This window comes from Falco naumanni, chromosome 4, assembly GCF_017639655.2.
Source record: "Falco naumanni isolate bFalNau1 chromosome 4, bFalNau1.pat, whole genome shotgun sequence".
Taxonomy (NCBI): Eukaryota; Metazoa; Chordata; class Aves; order Falconiformes; family Falconidae; genus Falco; species Falco naumanni.
In genome coordinates, this window is record NC_054057.1 from 12430445 (window position 1) to 12436444 (window position 6000).

Consider the following 6000-nt stretch of genomic DNA (forward strand, 5'->3'; position numbering starts at 1 on the left):
CATTCCATTCAAGGACCCCAGCACATCTTCAAGTTAACAACATTAACATATCTTGTGCCTGGACAATCAGCACATTCCATTCAAGGACCTAGTATATCTTCAAGTTAACAACATTAACATGTCTTGTGCCTGGACAATGTCCTTGAGGAGTTGTCTCTATGCAGACTCTATTCCTTAGCGGTCACGTTTAAAGTCTCCATCTTCACCACGTTGCATGTACAACAGGAACCTAAGACAAAATGTCCCTTTTTAAAGATAACCAACCCAAGGACTTAGCAGTCTGTGCATCCGTCATGTGGCAATAAGGGTCCTTGGACATCTCCCGACTTTAACTAAACATAGGCGCGTCATCCTTTAGATAAGTGGCACAGCATTCACTATTCAAAGCCATGTACGAAGGCAGTCAGCCCCTCATCCTGATGTGCAAAGTCACTATTATTTCTGTGCCTGTTTACTAATACATAATGCAAAGACCACTACATAGATGATGTTGTAGCGTGAACGCTTCTAAAATGAACTTCTTAAACAAGAGATTTCCCCAAACCTCTCAATCAAGTTCAGCACAACAGCAAACGTGACATTTTCTATCACTTGCCCTGCTCTGGCAGCTCACTGATCAGAGAAAAGGCACCTGACTTCCCTAGGTCTGATTAAAATCTTGATCAGAGTCTGCGAAAAATATTATGATGTAAAAATGAAGGCTTCCTCCTCCTTTCTTAGCTCAATTTGCAATACAGTAACTTCTCAGTTTCTCCTGAGTCACTCGAATGTAAAGGACAGTTGGTCTCTATGGCATATGGTCCCCCAGACTCATCTCTGCACAAGAGAGAGCTGGGCATGCAGCCTGGGTAAGCTCCACAGTGTTTTTACCAGATTCCTGGTCTGAATTCCTAGAGAACAAAGAGTGCATATGTGTCCGTGTATGGAGCTGCAGGTGAGCTTAGATTACATCTCAGCCGTTTACAGCTCCTAAATGCATCTGTAGTAATTTATTCCAGAAAAATCTCTCAATAGTTTCAAGTACTCTGCTAGCCTTACATTCAGTGAATCTAGTAAATAGCTGTTTAGTTTTTCCTCATTGCTAAATTCTGATAATAATTTATTCTGTTTAATAACACATCAGCAAAATTTCTTGCATGTGACATTTCATGCATCATTTCTGATTATTTCAATTTATAAACCCCTTTCTTGTGAACCATACTTTTAATTGAGGTAAGCAATTCATAGATAATCTTCTCTCAGAGAAGCATTAACATCAGAACATCAGCTTTAATAAATATGTTACTCAATTTCTTGGTATCGATTCTGCCGTGTCAGATGGGTGCATTGCTCCCCAGCATGCCTTTGTGCTTCATGCCAGTATGGAAAAGGCAGGACAGGCTCTTTACCATACAGTGTTTATGGTGGAGGCCAAGTGTTCGAGTAGAAATCCTTGCAGCAGCTAATACAAATGTTCAGTTCAGACCCTTATTCGGAGCAGGCAGGTACTGTCAGTCACAAATGTATGAACGTCAAGAATTCGTCACCTAGTTTTAGACTGTAATCATTTTCCCACTTTGTTATCTGACTGGTTTCTTACCACCCCATTAGTCTGTCGCCCTGATAGTGACCAAAGTAGCAACATTCTTCATATTTTCCTAATGGGTGCCCCTGTTCTAATTTTACTTTCACACATCTTCTGGCATAAGAGATCCTAAAATTGGTATTAGTTTTAACCATTCTCTTGTGAATCCTTCTATATGTAAGTCCTAGCAGTGTTAATTTTGGTCAAATTTTTCCTCTGTGCTTTGGAAAAAAATAATTAATTAAAGGTGTTTGCATGGGCAGAAAGGAGAAAAAGACAATTAACTTGTAGTGGCAAGATTTGGCATATTCTGAATCAAACGGCACCATCTGAGCACACACCTGGGACCCACTTTTCTACACATCACACTTTTATCCCATGGCTCGAACCAGCTCTCCTTCATGTCAGATACACAGATACTACACCAGTGAAATCACTGTGTAAATACCTGGATGGATTACGTATCTTACTAAGCTCTTACTAAAAATCCTTTGGCAAGGTTCTGAAATAGCTGCGTTAGTGCTGCTGAGACCATGGTTTATAGCGTTGGACAACAGATCACAGGAGAGTGGCTCATGAAATCCTCCAAAATAGGTCTGTGACATACACATGCTTTCAGGCTTCATCTCCCAGTATTCTTGCAAGGGAGATATATATATATATATATATAAATATATATATATATATAAAATAAATATATATATATGGAGAGAGAGAGAGAGAGATACACACACACTCAGGATGAGAAGTCAATTATGTCTCCATACACAAAGACCTTATGTTCCAGATACTGAAAAAGTACAAAGCTCTATCCCCTGGCCATTGAGACACCCATTTACAGAATCAACTAGCTAAGCATGCAACAAGAAGTGATGTGAAGCTGCAAATCACTTGCTTTTTGCAACCTATGCCCCAGATTCATCCTGACAACTTAAACAAGCTGCCGACTCTACTCCAAACCCCTACCCAAACTGCCCGCCTCTTGCTGGCGCTCTGCGTATGCACAGGAGGCTCCCACAGAAAATTGGTGGGCTCAGGTCTTCTCTTTTGACCCATGCCCTTGCCCACCTACTTAGTGCATTTCTTTCAACCATCTGGAGAACATAAAATAATATCAATTCCTTTAAAACCAGGAAGGTATCGCTTTCCCTCCTTGTGAGACACAGTTCAAAACACAGCCGACTTCCAAAGTCCGGTATCACCTGCTTTGAGGTGTGCCTGGGTAGGAGAACTCCCTCTCCATCCTCCATATGGGAGGTCATTTGCCCTGGCCCAGCAGCCTTAGCTCAGGAAAATCCCCCCTTTGTCCTTCCGTGGGCATCTTCTCATTGCATTGACTGATCTCAGTACAAGGACAGTTTGTAGTGGCCCTGTACAGATGGGTGTTAGGCACCTACGTGCTTTTTTGAAAATCTGTGCCTTAATGCCTTCTTCCTTCTTCAGACAGTAGCTGGGGACCAGCTGAGGCCATGGCTCAGCAGGAATTCCTCCTACCAACGCAGCCATGACAGCATGTGCCAAAGGAGAAGATGGCACACACGTACAGAGACATACTTGGAGCGCAGGGCTAGTGGAAACAACAGTTGTGACCTGAGGAATACTTGCCTTCTTCCTGGAGAGAGTGATAAGAAGTGATTGATCCTTTCATACAAAAAAAAACCCCTAACCAACACCCAAGCCCAAAAGACAACAACAAAAAACTCAGCAGGGACACTAGCTGAAAGCCAAAGGAAAAGAAGATGAGGGGTGGGGGGAAATCCCAGCAAGAAACCCTCTAAACAATCTCAACCAGAACAAGATATACTGAAATGCAGAAAATAATCAGAGGTGGCAGGAATGAGTTGCTTTTGTTTGGGAGTCAGGAGGGGAAGAGGACAAGTCATTGCTTACTACACCTGGTTAGCACTGACCAGGTGAAAGGAATACATTTCCATTTCTTTTTTGTTGAAGCTAGCTGTCACTGCCATGGTAGTGGCATGGTAGGGATCCAAGGAAGTGTGATGCGATAAGAGGTCCTGACTTCTTGGAGGCAGTCAGCATCCTGATAATCTTGATAGCCTGAAGTGCTGCACTAGTGTTGGCCACTAACTACCAAAGTAGAAGAAAATAGGAAAGACAGAACACTTGGTGCTTTCAAGATGTGTTTCAAGCTGTACATCTAAAGCCCTTGGAAGAAACAAATCCTTTATGCATTTCATTTCTTTTTCATTATTGATGCAGTGGTATGCCAGGAAGAGTTTGTCACTGAGACTGTAATAGTTCAGGATAGAAAGGCAAGAGAGTGCAAGGTGAAAGGGGAGATTGCATTGTATTTTGCAGCCACAGCATTTAGAAAGGTAGTGTCCATCCGGCGATGGAGTTCACAGTGGAGCTAAATAACAAATAACAAATATGGTTTGACTCAGGTGCATATGCTGGGACACAAAGAGCTCAGGGAAGTAGCTCTGAAACTCACCTCAGTCTTAAATGATTCAGAAAATACAGGAGTTTAAGTTAGGCTGGAGATTTCAGCTGGAATGTGGGAGTTTCTCTTTAGCAGAGGCCTATGCCAGGTAAAAAGATTGGTTCTTACACATTTAGGAATCCACACTTGTCAGAACATATTTTGTCATGCCTGGAAAAAGATTTCAGCTCTGATGTTTCTTACTCAAGCTGCATTTGTGTTATTTCTAGTTGCCTGAGCAATTTTTGAAACTTACTTCAGTGCCTATTGATGCTTACAATTTTTTGTAACTGTATCTTTAAAACATTCTAAAGGTTCCTAAATCTCTTTCTATCTCTTTTTCCTTTCTGGTATCTTAAATCTGTATAACTCATGGATCTCTCACGCTAGGTTGCTATGTGCCAACAATGCGCTGTACCCAACCTGTTTGGCTTTGGGATGCTTCCAGAGAAAGGGTGGAAAAGGTAGAAAATGTCGTATTGATCCAGATTAGTACAACAGCTGCCACCTTCTTAATGGCTGTACCTTCAGTCTGCAAACATATGTCGAAGCTGTATGTGTGCCATACTGCTTTTTCTCTTGGAAGCAGTTTGCAAACAGAGGCATTGCTAACGCTCTGTTTACCTGGACACTGTTTGGGTAAACATCTCTTTTTTCTGTTTTGTTGATGTTTTCAGCATCAGTATCGGTCTCTTTTGAGTATCTGCTTGTCTTCTCCCATGGCACATTTTATGGTTGGGATGACTTACACAAAACAATTCACCACTGTCAGATTGAAAACCTTTTGCAAAACATCTTCTGCACCAATTTCCTCAAGTGATGAGCATGTTGGAAGACACCAGCTATGCATGCCTAAATAAAAAGCTAAAATCTCTTATATCTGCTGGGATCCTGCACCTCATCTCTTTCAAAACCCTTAATATGGTTGCTATTGCTAAAATACCAACAAGGATGTTAACAATAGCAATAACAATAATATTTGAAGAACCAGCAAAGCACCCAGCGTCTGCTAGTGTTGGAGGCTGCTATTTGCATTTATGTGCAAATGCTATGTTGGCTGAATCGCTCTCTTCTGTCTTGGTGTGTATTGAACCCACAAAGCTAATAGAGTAAAAGGTATGCCTGAGTATAAAGCTGAATTTTAATCCCATAATTAAATTAGAACCACCACTTTCTTAAGCACTTCTAAAAATCCTTCTTCTTCTTTAAAGTCTTTAAAGCAAGGAGATATTAGGGAACATTTGACACCATTCTGAACCTGGAGCCTTGTTTTGGTCACTTGGTAAGGGATGTTTTTAAATGTCTGAATGGCAGAGCTGTTGCTTTTTCATTGCAGGAGGCAATGAAAAAAACAAACCATCCCTCATGGGTCTGTGGGTCGGTGCAGGGAGTACAGGCACCTGCTGCGTAACCCACCAAGGTGCTGCCGGCTCGGCAGCCCACAGGGCAGCATCGCCCATGTTCATGGCCAAAAGGAGCCAGCAGAGCGGGAGACATCAGTTGCTGCCAACTCATATCCCTCACACCACTTTGTTTGGGACCGAACTCTGAGACCTGCCAGTCTTTCTGGAGTAGGGTCTCACGGCCAAGAGAAGGACCTTGCTCCTGAGCTTGCTTCTGACCTTGCTTCCCTCCTCCCGTGGTGTCAGATGCTGACCTGCATCTGATGTAAGTGTTCATTTAATAATGGTTTGTTCTTCTTTGCCATATCTGCTCCTCAGGTCATTCGGATGTACGTTCTTGACTCCACTTTAAATAATACATATTTTTTTTAAGCTACTCTTAGATAGGGAGGAAGGAATGAAATACTGCCTCCCTAAATCACAGTCCTAGGTAATTACAGCTAGGTTAAACACTGAAGGCCAGAAATCAAACTCAGACTATTCAATTGCTGTAGCTAAAAAATAATATTCCTTAAGATTCAGGGTGTTACAGTGTCATCTTCAGAATGAAAAGTATTATTTTTCTGGCAGGGCACCCTCCAGCTAGGTTA